Raw genomic sequence first — 19824 nt, forward strand, 5'->3', positions numbered from 1 at the left:
TATGTTTTTCATACGTACAGAAGCACACTAGGCCCCAATTACTATTGTTTGTACACCTAAAAGGATGGATGAGGAGGAGGAGGAGGAGTATAGAACAGGCAGCACCCTCAAAGCTTCAGAAGTATGAGATGAACCCCAAAAACTTGAAAAGGTGGATCTCACACGTACCGACACAGACTATTCCGCAATTTAATTGAGCCTCAAAGGTTTTTATTGAATAGCGGAATAGGAAATATGATCAAAAAAAAGTGTATGTTTTTCACACGTACAGAAGCACACTAGGCCCCAATTGCTATTGTTTGTACACCTAAAAGGATGGATGAGGAAGAGGAGGAGGAGGAGTATAGAACAGGCAGCACCCTCAAAGCTTCAGAAGTATGAGATGAACCCCAAAAACTTGGAAAGGTGGATCTCACACGTACCGACACAGACTATTCCGCAATTTAATTGAGCCCCAAAGGTTTTTATTGAATAGCGGAATAGGAAATATGATCAAAAAAAAGTGTATGTTTTTCACACGTACAGAAGCACACTAGGCCCCAATTACTATTGTTTGTACACCTAAAAGGATGGATGAGGAAGAGGAGGAGGAGGAGTATAGAACAGGCAGCACCCTCAAAGCTTCAGAAGTATGAGATGAACCCCAAAAACTTGGAAAGGTGGATCTCACACGTACCGACACAGACTATTCCGCAATTTAATTGAGCCCCAAAGGTTTTTATTGAATAGCGGAATAGGAAATATGATCAAAAAAAAGTGTATGTTTTTCACACGTACAGAAGCACACTAGGCCCCAATTACTATTGTTTGTACACCTAAAAGGATGGATGAGGAAGAGGAGGAGGAGGAGTATAGAACAGGCAGCACCCTCAAAGCTTCAGAAGTATGAGATGAACCCCAAAAACTTGGAAAGGTGGATCTCACACGTACCGACACAGACTATTCCGCAATTTAATTGAGCCCCAAAGGTTTTTATTGAATAGCGGAATAGGAAATATGATCAAAAAAAAGTGTATGTTTTTCACACGTACAGAAGCACACTAGGCCCCAATTACTATTGTTTGTACACCTAAAAGGATGGATGAGGAAGAGGAGGAGGAGGAGTATAGAACAGGCAGCACCCTCAAAGCTTCAGAAGTATGAGATTGTGTTCACTGTACCCCACAAAGATTGTGTTCACTGTACCCCACAAAGATTGTGTTCACTGCACCCCACAAAGATTGTGTTCACTGTACCCCACAAAGGTTTTGTTCACTGCACCCCACAAAGATTGTGTTCACTGTACCCCACAAAGGTTTTGTTCACTGCACCCCACAAAGATTGTGTTCACTGTACCCCCCAAAGATTTTGTTCACTGCACCCCAAAAGGATTGTCTTCACTGCACCCCACAAGGATTATCTTCACTGCACCCCACAAAGATTGTGTTCACTGTACCCCACAAAGATTTTGTTCACTGCACCCCACAAAGATTTTGTTCACTGCACTCCAAAAGGATTGTCTTCACTGCACCCCACAAAGATTGTGTTCACTGTACCCCACAAAGGTTTTGTTCACTGCACCCCACAAAGATTGTGTTCACTGTACCCCACAAAGGTTTTGTTCACTGCACCCCACAAAGATTTTGTTCACTGCACTCCAAAAGGATTGTGTTCACTGCACCCCAAAAAGATTGTGTTCACTGCACCCCAAAAAGATTGTGTTCACTGCAGCCCACACACAGAAAAATGGATGTGGATCACTGACACCTGCCTATCTCCTATCCCACACCACACAGCAATATCGATTGTAGTTTGTAGAACACACTGACCCTATAATTCAGCAGACTATATCCCTAAAATGCCTACAACTCGCCCTGCCTAAACACTCCGACCTGTCCCTCAATTCTATCCGGACACAAATGGTTTTTTCCTGCCTATCTTTCCCTAATCAGCTGCCAGCACGTTGATGTGTGCTCTGTCCCTGATCTAAGCAGCATAATGACGCCGCTGCGGCTGCCTCAAACTTATAAAGACTTGGTCACATGCTTCAGACGGCCAATCACAGCTACTGAGACATTTGCAGGCATGGCTGGGATGGCTTAAGGCACACCAGTTAAACGATTGTTGATTGGCTGTTGAAAGCCCGCCATGAAAAGAGCGCCAAAGCATGCAAAACCTGGAAATAAAACGACCGAACACGGATTTTTACCCGAATATACAGTAAAGTGTCTGTGTTCGTGTAACAAAAATCCAATTATTCGGTACGAACACGAATAATACAGTCCGTGTTCGCTCAACACTAATCATGACTAAAAAAAGGCTTTTTAGTCATTTGGAGTCCGTGTTCGCTCAACACTAATCATGACTAAAAAAAGGCTTTTTAGTCATTTGGAGACCTAAATTTAGTCATTTTGACCCAAAAAAATGTTTCAGACCATTGGTTACCAAATGCAATTATCTTGTCCAAAATCGGCTTTTTAAGACTGTAAAAGACGAAAATACAGTCATTTTGACTAAAAAATAAATTCAGACCTTTGGTGACCAAATGCAGTTATCATGACTAAAAAAGGCTTTTTAGACACTTGGAGACCAAAATAGAGTCATTTTTACCAAAAAAAACATTTTCAGGCCATTGGTTACAAAATGCAATTATCTTGTCTAAAATCGGCGTTTTAAGACTCTAAACGACTAAAAAAATTTCAGACCTTTGGTGACCAAATGCAGTTATCATGACTAAAAAAGGCATTTTAGACACTTGGAGACCAACATAGAGTCATTTTAAACAAAAAAACTTTCAGGCCATTACTTAACCAAATACAGTTATCTTGTCTAAAACCGGCGTTTTAAGCCTCTAAAAGACGAAAATACAGTCATTTTCACTAAAAAAGAAATGTCAGACCTTTGGTGACCAAATGCAGTTATTTCGACTGAAAAAGGCAAATTAGAAACTTGGAGACCAAGATTTAGTCATTTTTACCCCCAAAAAATGTTTCAGGCCATTGGTTGCCAAATGCAATTATCTTTCAAAAACCGGCTTTTTAAGACTCTAAAAGACGAAAATACATTAATTTTGACTAAAAACAAATTTTCAGACCTTTTGTGACCAAATGCAGTTATCTTGACTAAAAAAAAGGCTTTTTAGAAACTTGGAGACCAAAATAGTCATTTTGACCAAAAACTATTTTTCGGGCCATTGGTTACAAATAGAGTTGAGCGGACACCTGGATGTCCGTGTTCGGCGGGTTCGGCCGAACTTTAAAAAAAAGTCAGAGTCCGTGTCCTGGACTTTTTCCGAACTCTGAACTTTCAGGCACTAAAATGGCTCTAAAACACCAATGGAAAGGGCTAGAGTGCTGCAAATGGCAGCAAAACGTAGTTAAGTGCATGGCAAGTGCTCTGCAAACAAATGTGGATAGGGAAATAACTTAAACAACAAAAAAAAACAGAAAAATAAAACAATGTTCTTAATCTGTGAAGGACGAGGCCCATATGGAGTAGGAGGGAGGTTGAGGTGGTGGTGGATGTGGTGGTGTCATAGGCATGCGCACAGGGTGTGCAGGGTGTGCCTGGGCACACCCTAATCACCTAGAGCACATTAGCATTATCACTCTGTTTGCCAGTGAGGAGATGGGAAAGATCTCCCTCGGACCTGCTCTGCCATAAGAGAAGTGCCACACACTTCTATTTCACTTTGCCAGCAGGGAGAGTAATGTACCGGGGCCATATACATGTAGGAAAACACATGCATGTGTATTTAAACTTTGGGGTGCACACCCTAATGCAATAGGCTGCGCACACCTATGGGCGGTGTAGGTGGAAGCGGCGGTGGAGGAGGACGAGGTAGCCAACACTGCTTTTTTTCAGTCATTTTAAATAAGGGTACACCCCAAAAGAGTGAGAAAGATCAAAAATAGAACAATGGCTGGGTAAGGTCGGTATCCATCTCTATTCTGCACAAGGTACGGAAAAGTCCTGTGGGATCCATGCCTGGTTCATTTTAATGAACGTGAGCTTGTCCACATTGTCTCTGGATGCTGGTCTCTTGTCGCTTGTCTGTGATAACGCCCCCAGCCGTGCTAAATACCCGTTCAGATAATACACTGGCTGCCGGGCACGCCAGCACCTCCAAGGCGTAAAGGGCAAGCTCAGGCCATGTGCCCAATTTGGAGACCCAGAAGTTGAAGGGGACAGACCCGTCATTCACTACATGTAGGCGTGTGCACACATACTGCTCCACCATGTTGGTGAAATGCTGCCTCCTGCTAAGACATTCCCTATGAGCTGCTGGTGCTGCTGTTTGTTGTGGCGTGCTGACAAAGCTTTTCCACATTTCGGCCATGCTAACCCTGCCTTCTGAGGTGCTGGCGGTGCCCTGGTTGCATTGGCGACCTCTTCCTCCTCCTCCTCTGCCTTGGCCTTGTGCTTCCACTGTGGCCCTGCTGTCAGGTGGGAATGCCAGCAGCATCGCGTCTACCAGCGTGCGCTTGTACTCGCGCATCTTGCGATCGCGCTCCAGTGAGTGAATTAAGGACGGTACATTGTCCTTGTAACAGGGATCCAGCAGCATGGCCACCCAGTAATCAGCACAAGTTAGAATGTGGGCAACTCGGCGGTCGTTGTGGAGACACTGCAGCATGTAATCGCTCATGTGTGCCAGGCTGCCCAAAGGCAACGAAAGGCTGTCCTCTGTGGGAGGTGTATCGTCTGTGTCGTGTCCTCTGTATCCCCTAGCCACGCACCAGTGATGGCCATGAGCTGGCCTGGGTGCCACCCTGCTGTGAACATGGTTCCATCTCCTCCTCCATCTCCTCCTCCTCATCCTCCAGAACTGTGCCCCTGCTGGACAATTGTGTCCCTGGCGTTTGTGTGTGCAGGAAACCACCCTCGGAGCCACTTGAGAATGACTGCCCTGAAAGCCTTGGAAATGTTACCTCTTCATCCACCTCCTCCTCCTCATCCTGTGCCACATCCTCTTCCATCATTGCCCGAATCGTTTTTTGAAGGAGGCATAGAAGTGGGATAGTTAAGCTGACAACGGCATCATCGGCACTGGCCATGTTGGTGGAGTAGTCAAAACAGCGCAACAAGGAACACAGGTCTCGCATGGAGGCCCAGTTATTGGTGGTGAAGTGGTGCTGTTCCGCAGAGCGACTCACACGTGTGTGCTGCAGCTGAAACTCCACTATGGACTGCTGCTGCTCGCGCACAGTCTTTCCAGCATGTGCAAGGTGGAGTTCCACCTTGTGGGCACGTCACATATGAGGCGGTGAGCGGGAAGGCCGAAGTTACGCTGCAGCGCTGACAGGCGAGCAGCAGCAGGGTGAGAACGCCTAAAGTGCGCACAGACGGCCCGCACTTTCTGCAGCAGCTCTGACATATCGGGGTAATTTTTAAGGAACCTCTGCACCACCAAATTCAGCACATGCGCCAGGCAAGGGATGTGCATCAAACCGGCTAGGCCCAGAGCTGCTATGAGATTTCGCCCGTTATCGCACACCACCAGGCCGGGCTTGAGGCTCGCTGGCAGCAACCACTCATTTGTCTGCTGTTCCATGCTCCTCCACAACTCCTGTGCAGTGTGTGGTTTTTCCCCCAAACAGGCAAGTTTTAAAACTGCCTGCTATCGTTTACCCCTGGCTGTGCTGAAGTTGGTGGTGAAGGTGTTACACTGACTAGATGAGAAGGCGGTAGAGGATGAGGAAGCGGAGTAGGAGGAGTTAGGAACAGGAGGCAAACTGAAGCGCCCTGCAATCCTCGGTGGTGGAAGGACATGCGCCAAATTGCTATCCGCCACAGGCCCATCCGCCACTGCATTTACCCAGTGTGCCGTTAGGGAGAAATAACGCCCCTGACCGTGCTTACTGGTCCACGTATCGGTAGTTAGGTGGACCTTGGCACAGATGGCGTTGCGCAGTGCACACCTGATTTTTTCCCCCACTTGGTTGTGCAGGTAAGGGATGGCTTGCCTGGAAAAGTAGTGGCGGCTGGGCACGACGTACTGTGGGACAGCCACCGACATAAGGCTTTTAAAACTGTGCGTCTCCACCAGACGGAATGACAGCATTTCAAAGGCCAAGAATTTTGAAATGCTGGTATTCAGGGCCAGGGATCGTGTGTGGGTAGGGGGGTACTTCCTCTTCCTCTGAAGTGTTTGGGAGATGGAAATCTGAACACTTCCACGGGACATTGTGGAGATGGTTGGTGACCCAGGTGGTGGTTTTGCTGACAGATCGTCTGTTTGCGGGGTGGCAGGTGCCGGTATCACTACAGAGGTGGATGGAGAGGCCGAGATTGCAGCAGAAGAGGAAGCAGGAGAAGCCAGAGACCTTTCTTGGTTTTGAAGGTGTCTACTCCACTGCAGCTTGTGCTTTTCACTTAGATGCCTGATCATGCAGGTTGTGCTCAGGTTGAGAAGGTTTATGCCTCGCTTTAGGTTCTGATTGCACAGGGTGCAAACCACTCGTGTCCTGTCATCAGCACATTCCACGCTAGAGAACTCCTTTGAGCTGGCTTTGGTGCGCTCGGTCCCTTGCTGCGTTGGGCAGTAGCAGGCGTAGTGTCTAGGGCACGGCCGCTCCGCTTCTGCACCCTGCTCCCTCTTCTGCTGTGCTGGTGGCTCTGTGCATCCACAGCCTCTTCCTCCAAACTACTCAGGTCACCTGCATGACCTTCATTCCATGTGGGGTCGAGGACCTCATCGTCCTCCACATCATCTTCCACCCAGTCTTCACCCCTGCCCTCCTTGTCGGTCTCCACAATTCTGAGTGCCGCAGCAGTTGGCACCTGCATTTCATCATCATCGGAGACGTGCTGCGATGGTCCTTCCATGTACTCATCTTGAGAAATAAGTGGTTGGGCATCGCTGCACTCAATCTCTTCCACTTCTGGGGCAGAACTAGGTGGATGGCCCTGGGAAACCCTGCTGACAGAGTCATCCAAAAAGAAGAAGAGACTGCTGCATGACTTGGGGCTCAGACTGCTTGCCTGATTTGCAAGGGGGTGAGGTGAAAGACGGTTGGACATCGGCTGCAGGTGCCAACTCTGACCTTTCTGCAGTAGACTGGGTGGGAGAGATGTGAAGGAACTGGAGGCACTGTCAGCAGCAAACCAATCTACTATCGCCTCTACTTGTTCTGGCCTCATCACTTCTAGAGGCGCATGATGCCCTACCAAATACTGCTGCAGGTTCTGTCGCCTACTCACACTTGAGGAAGGTGTTTCACTTGTGCGTGTAGCTGGCACAGATCGACCACGTCCTCTCCTTGCAACAGGAGCTCTACCAGCAGCACCACGACCCAGGCCACGGCCCCTATTTGACGGTCTCCTCATATTTCTGTAATTTATGATCTTGCCCTAGAAAGGTGTTTATTGAATAGCGGAACAAAACAACAACAGTATCGCACGGGTGTATCTCACAGTCAAATATGCAAACTATGCCGCAATTTAATTTTTTTTACCCAAAAAGGGTGTTTATTAAATAGCGGAATAGAAAAACAGTATAAAAATACAACGGGTGTATCTCACAGTCAAATATGCAAAGTATGACGCAAATTTAATTTTTTTCACTCCAATATTGAATAGCGGAATAGGAAAAATTTTATAAAACGGTGTATCTCACACATACAAACACAGACTAGGCCCCGATTACAATTTGTTGTACCCTAAAGGCAGGATGATGATGAGGAAGAAGAGTAGAAGAAGTTCGGAACAGGAGGCAAACTAAAGCACCCTGCAATCCTCGGCGGTGGAAGGAGATGCGCCAAACAAATTTAAAAAGGTGTATCTCACATGTACCAATACAGACTATGCCGTAATTTAATTTTTTACACTCAAACAGGGTGTATATTGAATAGCGGAATAGAAAAAATTTTATAAAACGGTGTATCTCACACGTACAAACACAGACTAGGCCCCGATTACAATTTTTTGTACCCTAAAGGCAGGATGAGGATGAGGAGTAGGAGGAGGTCGGAACAGGAGGCAAACTGAAGCACCCTGCAATCCTCGGCGGTGGAAGATGCGCACCAAAATATTGGAAGGTGTATCTCACACGTACCTATACAGACTATGCCGCAATTTAATAATTTTTACCCTAAAGGGTGTAGATTGAATAGCGGAATAGAAAATATGATATCAAAAGGTGTATCTATCTCACACGTACAGACCCAGACTAGGCCCTATTTACTATTTTTTCTAACCTAAAGGCAAGATGAGGAGTAGGAGGAGTTCGGAACAGCAGGAGGCAAACTGAAGCACCCTGCAATCCTCGGCGGCGCCCCAAAAATTGGAAAGGTGTATCTCACACGTACCGATACAGACTATCCCGCAATTTAATTATTTTTACCCCAAGGGTGTAGATTGAATAGCGGAATAGAAAATATGATATCAAAAGGTGTATCTATCTCACACGTACAGACCCAGACTAGGCCCTGGTTACTATTTTTTCTACCCTAAAGGCAGGATGAGGAGTAGGAGGAGTTTGGAACAGGCAGGAGGCAAATGCAATCCTCGGCGGTATAAGATGCGCCCCAAAAATTGGAAAGGTGTATCTCACACGTACCGATACAGACTATCCAGCAATTTAATTATTTTTACCCCAAAGGGTGTAGATTGAATAGCGGAATAGAAAATATGATATAAAATTGGTGATTTTTCAATAGCACATGTGAACACAGCAGTGTATTATGTCAGTCAGCTCTAAGTATTGTAATTTTTAAATAGCTTAGTACAGACTATGCCACAATTAATTTTTTTTTAACCCAAAAGGGTGTATATTGAATAGTGGAATAGAAAAAAGTGTATAAAATTGAAAATCACTAGCACATGCAAACACAGCAGTGTCTTATGTGAGTCAGCTCTGGTGCAGGCTATGAAGGGAAAAAAAAAGGAAAATTCCCCTTTGAGTTTGTAATTTTTAAATAGATTAGTACAGACTATGCCACAATTAAATTTTTGTAACCCAAAAGGGTGTATATTGAATAGTGGAATTGAAAAAAGTGTATAAAATTTAAAATCACTCAATAATAGCACATGTGAACACAGCAGTGTCTTATCACAGTCAGCACTGAAGCAAAAACGCTGCACACAACTGACTGATAAAAATAGATTTTTTTTCTCCCTCCTCCTCAGCGGGCAAAAAGATTGTGTTCACTGCACCACCCCACACACAGCAAAATCGATGTGGAACACTGACCCTGCCTATTCTCCAGCCTCGCCCTAATATTGTCGATAAGATCGTTCACTGGCACTGCACAACCAACCCCCCAAACAGCAAAATCGATGTAGAACACTGACCCTGCCTATTCTCCAGCCTCGCAGTAAAATGCCCTAATAACTCGCCCAGCCTGCACTCCATCCTGACCCTGCATTCTTTTTGGACACAATACAATTTTTCACTGTCTGTCCCTAATCAGCAGCCAGCACGTATGATGTGTGCTCTCTCCCTAAACTACAGCAGAATGAAGCAGCACGCTGGGGCTCTCGAACTTATAAAGACATGGTCACATGCTTCAGATGGCCAATCACAGCTACCAATACATTAGTAGGCATGGGTGGGATGGCTTAAGGCACACCAGTTAAATGCTTGTTGATTCGCTGTTGAAAGCCTGCCATTAAAAGCGCGCCATTACATACAAACCCGGAAATAAAATGTTAGAACACGGATTTTAAACCCGAACATACAGTGAAAATTTCGGGTCAGTGTTCGGGTAACAAAAATCCAATTATTCAGTACGAACACAAATAATATAGTCCGTGTTCGCTCAACACTAGTTAAGAAATGCAATTATCTTGTCTAAACCCGGCTTTTTAAGACTCTAAAAGACGAAAATACAGTCATTTAGACTAAAAAAACTTTCAGACCTTTTAGTGTCTTTAAAAGCCGGTTTTAGAAAAGATAATATCATTTCGTAACCAATGGTCTGAAAAAATGTTTTTTGGTCAAAATGACTCTATTTTGGTCTCCAAGTGTCTAAAAAGCCTTTTTAGTCAAAATAAGTGCATTTGGTCACCAAAGGTCTGAACATTTTTTTTAGTCAAAATGGCAGTATTTTCGTCTTTTAGAGTCTTAAAAAGCCGTTTTTGGACAAGATAATTGCATTTGGATACCAATGGCCTGAAACAATTTTTTTGGGTCAGAATGACTCGATTCTGGTCTCAGAGTGTCTAAAAAAGCCTTTTTTAGTCAAGATAACTGTATTTGGTCACCAAAGGTCTGAATGTGTTTTTTAGTCAAAATGACTGTATTTTCGTCTTATAGAGTCTTAAAAAGCCGGTTTTTGACAAAATAAATGCATTTCGTAACCAGTGGCCTGAAAAAAGTTTTTTGGTCAAAATGACTCTTTTTTGGTCTCCAAAGTGTCTAAAAAGCCTTTTTTTAGTTATGATTACTGCATTTGGTCACCAAAGGTCTGAACATTTTTTTGTCAAAATGGCAGTATTTTCGTCTTTTAGAGTCTTAAAACGTCGGTTTTAGACAAGATAACTTCATTTGGTAAACCAATGGCCTGAAAAAAGCTTTTTTGTTCAAAATTACTCTATGTTGGTCTCCAAGTGTCTAAATGGCCTTGTCTAAAAGGTCTAAAAGATAACTGTATTTGGTCACCAAAGGTCTGAAAATTTGTTTTTAGTCAAAATGACTGTATTTTCGTCTTTTAGAGTCTTAAAAAGCCGATTTTAGGAAAGATAATTGCATTTGGCAACCAATGGCCTGAAAAAATGTTTGTTGGTCAAAATGACTATTTTGTTCTCCAAGTGTCTAAAAAGCCTTTTTTAGTCAAAATAAGTGCATTTGGTCATCAAAGGTCTGAATTTTTTTTGTCAAAATGACCGTATTTTCGTCCTTTAGAGTCTTAAAACGCCGGTTTTAGACAAGATAACTGCATTTTATAAACCAATGGCCTGAAACATTTTATTGGTCAAAATGACTATTTTGGTCTCCAAGGGTCTACAAAGTATTTTTAGGCAAAATAAGTGAATTTGGTCAACAAAGGTGTGAAATTTTTTTTTAGTCAAAATGACTGTATTTTCGTCTTTTAGAGTTTTAAAAAAGACGCTTTTGGACAAGATAATTGCATTTGGTAACCAATTTCCTGAAACATTTTTTGGGTCAGAATGACTCGATTTTGGTCTCCAAGTGTCTAAAAATACGTTTTTAGTCAAGATAACTGTATTTGGTCACCAAAGGTCAGAACATTTTTTTTAGTCAAAATGGCAGTATTTTCGTCTTTTAGAGTCTTAAAAAGCCGTTTTTGGACAAATTAAATTGCATTTGGTAACCAATTGCCTGAAACATTTTTTGGGGTCAGAATGACTCGATTTTGGTCTCCAAGTGTCTTAAAAGCCATTTTCAGTCAAGATATCTGCATTTTGTCACCAAAGGTCTGAAAATTTGTTTTAGTCAAAATGACTGTATTTTCATCCTTTAGAGTCTTAAAAATTCGGTTTTTAGACAAGATAATTGCATTTTGTACCCAATGGCCTGAATTTTTATTTTTTGGTCAATATGACTCTATTTTTGTCTCCAAGTGTCTAAAAAGCCTTTTTTAGTTATGTTTTGGTCACCAAAGGTCTGAAATTATTTTTTTAGTCAAAATTACTGTATTTTCGTCTTTTAGTGTCTTAAAAAGCCGGTTTTAGAAAAGATAATATCATTTCGTAACCAAAGGCCTGAAAAATTTGTATTTGGTCAAAATGACTCTATTTTGATCTCCAAGTGTCTTAAAAGCCTTTTTTAGTCAAGATATCTGCATTTGGTCACCAAAGGTCTGAAAATTAGTTTTTAGTCAAAATGACTGTATTTTCGTCTTTTAAAGTCTTAAAAAGCCGATTTTTGAAAAGATAATTGCATTTGGCAACCAATGGTCTGAAAAAAATTTTGTTGGTCAAAATGACTATTTTGGTCTCCAAGTGTCTAAAAAGCCTTTTTTAGTCAAAATAGGTGCATTTGGTCATCAAAGGTCTGAAATTTTTTTTAGTCAAAATGACTGTATTTTCGTCTTTTAGAGTCTTAAAACGCCGGTTTTAGACAAGATAACTGCATTTTATAAACCAATGGCCTGAAACATTTTATTGGTCAAAATGACTCTATTTCGGTCTCCAAGTGTCTATACAATATATTTTTAGGTAAAATAAGTGCATTTGGTCAACAAAGGTCTGAAATTTTTTTAGTCAAAATGACTGTATTTTCGTCTTTTAGAGTTTTAAAAAGACGCTTTTGGACAAGATAATTGCATTTGGTAACCAATGGCCTGAAACATTTTTTGGTGCAGAATGACTCCATTTTGGTCTCCAAGTGTCTTAAAAGCCTTTTTCAGTCAAGATAACTGCATTTGGTCACCAAAGGTCTGAAATTATTTTTTTAGTCAAAATTACTGTATTTTCGTCTTTTAGTGACTTAAAAAGCCGGTTTTAGAAAAGATAATATTTCGTAACCAATGGCCTGAAAAAATTGTATTTGGCCAAATGTATTTTCGTCTTCGAGAGTCTTAAAACGCCGTTTTTAGACAAGATAACTTCATTTGGTCACCAAAGGTCTGAAAATTTGTTTTTAGTCAAAATGACTGTATTTTCGTCTTTTAAAGGTTCAAAAGCCGATTTTTGAAAAGATAATTGCATTTGGCAACCAATGGCCTGAAAAAAATTTTGTTGGTCAAAATGACTATTTTGGTCTCCAAGTGTCTAAAAAGCCTTTTTTAGTAAAAAGAAGTGCATTTGGTCAAAGGTCTGAAATTGTTTTTTAGTCAAAATGACTGTATTTTCGTCTTTTAGAGTCTTAAAACGCCGGTTTTAGACAAGATAACTGCATTTTATAAACCAATGGCCTGAAACATTTTATTGTTCAAAATGACTCTATTTTGGTCTCTAAGTGTCTACAAAGTATTTTTAGGCAAAATAAGTGCATTTGGTCACCAAAGGTCTTAAAAAGTTTTTTTAGTTAAAATGGCAGTATTTTCGTTTTTTAGAGTCTTAAAAAGACGTTTTTGGAAAAGATAATTGCATTTGGTAACCAATGTCCTGAAACATTATTTTGGGTCAAAATTACTAAATTTTGGTCTCCAAGCGTCTAATATGCCTTTTTCAGTCGAAATAACTGCATTTGGTCACCAAAGGTCTAAAAAACATTTTTAGTCAAAATGACTGTATTTTCGTCTTTTAGCGTCTTAAAGGGCCGGTTTTAGTCAAGAAAATTGCATTTCGTAACCAATTGCATGAAATTTTTTTTGGTCAAAATGACTCTATTTTGGTCTCCAAGTGTCTAAAAAGCCTTTTTTAGTTATGATAACTGCATTTGGTCACCATAGGTCTGAAATTATTTTTTTAGTCAAAATGACTGTATTTTCGTCTTTTAGCGTCTTAAAAGGCCGGTTTTAGTCAAGAAAATTGCATTTCGTAACAAATGGCATGAAATTTATTTTGGTCAAAATGACTCTCTTTTGGTCTCCAAGTGTCTACAAAGCCTTTTTTTGTCAAGATAATTGCATTTGGTCACCAAAGGTCTGAAAGTATTTGTTTAAACAAAAATGACTGTATTTTCGTCTTTTAGAGTCTTAACAAGACGCTTTTGGACAAGATAATTGCATTTGGTAACCAATGGCCTGAAACATTTTTTGGATCAGAATGACACGATTTGGCTCTCCAAGTGTCTAAAAAGCCTTTTTTTTGTAAAGATAACTGCATTTGGTCACCAAAGGTCTGAAAATTAGATTTAGTCAAAATGACTGTATTTTCATCTTTTAGAGTCTTAAAAAGCTGATTTTAGACAAGATAACGGCATTTTATAAACCAATGGCCTGAAACATTTTATTGGTCAAAATGACTCCATTTTGGTCTTTTAGAGTTTTAAAAAGACGCTTTTTGGACAAGATAATTGCATTTGGTAACCAATTGCCTGAAACATGTTTTGGGTCAGAATGACTCGATTTTGGTCCCCAAGCGTCTAATATGCCTTTTTCAGTCAAAATAACTGCATTTGATCACAAAAGGCCTGGAAAAAATGTTTAGTCAAAATGACTGTATTTTCGTCTTTTAGAGTCTTAAAACGCCGGTTTAAGACAAGATAACTGCATTTTATAAACCAATGGCCTGAAACATTTTATTGGTCAGAATGACTCGATTTTGGTCTCCAAGTGTCTAAAAAGCCTTTTTTATTTATGATAACTGCATTTGGTCACCAAAGGTCTGAAATTTTTTTTAGTCAAAATTACTGTATTTTCGTCTTTTAGTGTCTTAAAAAGCCGGTTTTAGAAAAGATAATATCATTTCGTAACCAATGGTCTGAAAAATTGTTTTTGGTCAAAAAGACTGTATTTTCGTCTTTTAGAGTCTTAAAAAGCCGGTTTTTGAAAAGATAATTGCATTTGGCAAACAATGGCCTGAAAAAAAAGCTTTTTTGGGTCAGAATGACTCGATTCTGGTCTCCAAGTGTCTAAAAAAGCCTTTTTTAGTCAGAATAACTGCATTTGATCTCAAAAGGTCTGAAAAAAATGTTTAGTCAAAATTACTGTATTTTCGCATTTTATAAACCAATGGCCTGAAACATTTTATTGGTCAAAATGACTCTATTTTGGTCTCCAAGTGTCTACAAAGTATTTTTAGGCAAAATAAGTGCATTTGGTCACCAAAGGTCTGAAAAAGTTTTTTTTAGTTAAAATGGCAGTATTTTCGTTTTTTAGAGTCTTAAAAAGACGTTTTTGGAAAAGATAATTGCATTTGGTAACCAATGGCCTGAAACATTATTTTGGGCAAAATGACTACATTTTGGTCTCCAAGCGTCTAATATGCCTTTTTCAGTCGAAATAACTGCATTTGGTCACCAAAGGTCTAAAAAAAAATGTTTAGTCAAAATGACTTTATTTTCGTCTTTTAGAGTCTTAAAACGCAGGTTTTAGACACGATAACTGCATTTTATAAACCAATGGCCTGGGTCAACAAAGGTCTGAAAATTCTTTTAGTCAAAATGACTGTATTTTCGTCTTTTAGAGTTTTAAAAAGACGCTTTTGGACAAGATAATTGCATTTGGTAAAACCATCCGTATATTAAGTCGCGCTAATTGAAGAAATGGAAAATCAAGTCCATAATGTCCATAATTGGGATCACAATGTTCAGAAAAGACTCCCTATGGATGTCCGCTTACCAGAGCTGATAAGACAAAAGGCAGGTTCTCTAGAATAATCACGTCCCCTTGATAGCAGACCGGAACCAATATTCTCCCGTTATTCGGCAGTATTGAACGGAAAAATGAAAAACGCAATAGCGTAAAACCCAACACAAATGGAACTATTACACCACGGTGAGTAATAACTGATTCCCTAACTCTAGGGAACTGTGATCCGCCACAGTTCCCTAGAGGTCCAATATTGCTACAGGCGATCTGTATACTCCCTTTGGGTAAGAGGCCAATCTCTCCGGTGAAGGCTGGCATGTCACTTTGTTTGGTGTTTTTGGTTTTCAGCTATTTGGCTTGATCCTATCATCTTCTGGTAAGAGGCGAGCCATCATTGGTGGAGGTTTCACACACATTAGGATACCTATATAGGATTCTGCACTCACTTGGCGTTTCTAATTTCTTATTATGGTAAGAGTTGACACCTGCTGGCTGAGGATTCCACTTTAGTTATTTGATTTGCACCTACAATCACCTATTTTTGGTAAGAGGTACCTATAGGTGTCTTTATCTACAGATTTCTATTTCACTACATTTCCAATATCTGTTATTATTGAACACATTCACAATCAGTTATTACTCACCGTGGTGTAATAGTTCCATTTGTGTTGGGTTTTACGCTATTGCGTTTTTCATTTTTCCGTTCAATACTGCCGAATAACGGGAGAATATTGGTTCCAGTCTGCTATCAAGGGGACGTGATTATTCTAGAGAACCTGCCTTTTGTCTTATCAGCTCTGGTAAGCGGACATCCATAGGGAGTCTTTTCTGAACATTGTGATCCCAATTATGGACATTATGGACTTGATTTTCCATTTCTTCAATTAGCGCGACTTAATATACGGATTCTTATAAGGGTGTGGTCACACTTGAAGTCGCTGCTGTGTGCTATATTTCCATCAGCGCGGTTATTCATCCATATATTCCATTTACTACTTGACCTTTAACTGCAGCTTTTGGTGTTTGATCCAGATTGATATGGATATCTTTGAATATCGTGCCTCTAAGTCTCTTAACACTGACGGGGTTTTTGAGGCTCTGACAACTGAGGAGACTGATATGAGTGGGCTCTTTATGAGGCTGAAGAACCTACTCGTATCAGAGATCCACACCAAGTGGGACATAGCCTTTCTTGACACCTATATCAAGAAGACTATGGTTCCCAGGAGCCTGAGATGGGAGGTCAGCCCCCAACTAGACGAGACTGAGTTGGAAGACTGGTATAAATATTTTAATGAAGCTGGGGTAAACTTTTTGCGATTCCTATCAGGAAGGAAAACTGCTAAACTCTCCAGACTCGATGACGAGGTTAAACTGGTCAAAGAGAAATTAGCACCCTATATGGAGAGTGCAGAATATAAATCCTCCTCCTCTGATCTTCTGAAGAATCTTGAGAAAGAGGAAAAGGATCAGAGGATTAAGAAACGTAAAAAGTTTAATAGAGATCTCCAGGATTATCTGTCTAGCGGTGTCTTTGAGTGGCAGAAGCGACTAATGGCAGAATTAAACCCTGAGGATGACACTATGGAAGTAACCACTTTTCAAACTAGTGTGGCTGTACCTATTCCCCCACAAACGACTAATACCAGTAAAACACAAAAGAAGGGACCCCATCAAAATAATCGTCGCCCTTCGTTTAAATCCCCCTTTAGGGGTCAAAACCCCAAAAAAGGTAAACAACCTTCCAACCAACACAAGCCAAATAACTCTTATAACAATCAGGGCTATAAGACTAATTGGCAACATGTCACGGAACCATGAACCAGACGTACAACAACAGATAAGTGAAAATAAGAAAGCTTTATTGAAAAACAAGCTATAAAGCAAAAGTCCAAACGGATGGCGAAACCGATGCAGAGTCTTTGCGAAGCCAGGGGTCGGGAACCAGCAGGGTAGTCAGACGAAGCCAGGATCAGGAACCAGCAGGGTAGTCAGACGAAGCCAGGATCAGGAACCAGCAGGGTAGTCAGACGAAGCCAGGAACAGGAACCAGAAGTAGCAGCAGTCTTAGTAGCATGTGAACACAGGACGACCAAGCAGGGAACTGAAGCCACAGACCTCCTATATATATATATATGAGCTAGGTATCCAGCTCCTCCCAGTGGGAAGGAGGAGCCGCAGGGTGGGAGGCTACAAGAAACCCAGAAACCAAGATGGCCGCCAGCACATGTCAAACGAAGGAGAACAGCAAGAAGGTAAGACCATGACAGTACCTCCCTCTCAAGGGCCCCTCCTCCGCGGAGTAAAAAACGGTTTCTGAGGGAAGCGTGCGTGGAAGGCTCGGAGCAAGGCAGGAGCATGGACATCTGCGGAGGGAACCCAGGAACGCTCCTCTGGACCATAACCACGCCAATGAACCAAAAACTGCACCTGACCGCGGACCAGGCGTGAGTCCAGGATATTGCTCACCTCATACTCCTCACGATTGCCCACTCGGACCGGACGAGGCCGAGGAACCGAGGAAGTGAAACGATTACACACCAGAGGCTTCAACAGGGAGACATGAAACACGTTGGAGATCCGCATGCCAGGAGGAAGCGCAAGGGCATAGGCTACCGGGTTTACCCTGCGAAGCACTCGGAAGGGACCAACAAAGCGAGGCGCCAGCTTGGGAGTGGGCACTCGAAGGTTGAGGTTGCGGGTGGACAACCATACACGGTCTCCGGCCTGGTAGGAAGGAGCAGGCGCTCGTCTGCGATCAGCCTGGAGTCTCTGGCGCTGCGCAGAGACCTCAAGGGACTTCTGGATCTGTACCCAAGAAGCACGTAGGACGGAAAGGTGATCCTCCACAGCCGGAATATCCTGGGGAGAGAATACCTCCGGTAACACGGCAGGTTGGAACCCATAGTTGGCCATGAAGGGAGACGTCCCAGAGGAAGAGTTCACCGCCGTGTTCCTGGCAAACTCAGCCCAAGGCAGGAGGTCAACCCAATTGTCTTGGTGATCGGAGACATAGCAACGAAGGAATTGCTCCAAGGCCTGATTGGAACGTTCTGCGGCCCCATTGGACTGAGGGTGGTAGGCCGAGGAGAAGGAGAGATGAATCCCCAACTGGGAGCAAAAGGCGCGCCAGAACCTGGACACAAACTGACTCCCCCGATCCGACACAATCTCCTTGGGCAAACCGTGCAACCGGAAGACCTCCCTGGCAAAAATCGTGGCCAACTCCTGTGCAGAGGGTAACTTCTTGAGAGGAACACAGTGACACATTTTGGAAAACCGATCCACAATCATGAGAATGACCGTATGGCCTCGGGATGCAGGGAGGTCCACAATGAAATCCATCCCCAGGTGTGACCATGGGCGCTCCCCGGTGGCTAAGGGTTGCAGAAGGCCCAACGGAAGGTGCCGAGGGGACTTACTCTGGGCACAAACGGAGCATGCCGCTACATATGCGGCGATGTCGGAACGTAGGGAAGGCCACCAGAACAGACGTGAAACAGCCCAGGACAGCTGATTCTTTCCAGGATGCCCCGCGGTCTTGGAGTTATGGTAGGTTCGCAACAACCGAGTGCGCAACTCCTCAGGCACAAAACATCTGCCGTTGGGTCTCCCAGAGGGAGCACCAGATTGAGCCGCCAAAATCTGCTCACCCAGGGGAGAGGTCAGGCTGGTGCGAATGGCAGCCAGGATCTGATTCGGAGGTATGACCGAAGTCGGAATCGACTCCTCCCTGGACAGGTCGGAGTACTGCCGTGATAAGGCATCAGCCCTGATGTTCTTGGAACCGGGTAGGTAGGAGACCACGTAATTAAAACGTGACAAGAACAGAGCCCATCTGGCCTGACGTGGTGTCAATCTCTTGGCCTCAGAGAGGTAGGTCAGATTCTTGTGGTCCGTCAGGATGAGGACCGGAACCACCGAACCCTCGAGCAAGTGCCTCCATTCTTTAAGAGCCTGCACGATGGCCAATAACTCCCTGTCACCAATCTGGTAGTTGCACTCCGCGGAAGACAGTTTCCGGGAGTAAAACCCACAAGGAAGCAGAGGACCCTCTGGTGTTCTACGCTGAGACAGAAGGGCGCCTACTCCCGTCTCAGACGCGTCCACCTCGAGGACAAAGGGCAACCCAGGGTTGGGATGCGACAGAATCGGAGCCGACACAAAGGCGGACTTTAGAGCCTCAAAAGCTCGGATGGCCTCGGGCGGCCAGACCTGGGAATTACTGCCCTTCCTGGTCAGATCCGTGAGAGGCTTGGCTAGCATGGAAAAGTCCCTGATGAACTTCCGATAATAATTGGTGAAGCCCAAAAAGCGCTGCAGGGAGCGAAGACCACTGGGCTGGGGCCACTGTAAGACAGCCGAAACCTTCTCAGGATCCATGGAGAACCCCTCAGCGGAAATGATGTAACCTAAGAAGGTTACCTGGGATCGGTGAAATTCGCATTTCTCAAGCTTACCGAACAGCTTGTTCTCTCGTAACCGTTGCAACACTCGTTTGACATCCAGAATGTGGGTCTCCATGGACTCAGAATATACCAAGATGTCATCCAGGTAGACCACCACACACTGCTGCAACAGGTCACGGAAAACATCGTTGATGAATTCCTGAAAGACTGCGGGCGCATTGCACAGCCCAAAGGGCATAACCAAGGATTCATAATGACCGGTCCTGGTGTTAAACGCGGTCTTCCACTCATCGCCCGCCTTGATCCTTACGAGGTTATATGCCGCCCTCAGG

This window comes from Pelophylax lessonae (assembly GCF_965119305.1).
Source record: "Pelophylax lessonae genome assembly, chromosome: 7".
NCBI classification, from domain to species: Eukaryota; Metazoa; Chordata; class Amphibia; order Anura; family Ranidae; genus Pelophylax; species Pelophylax lessonae.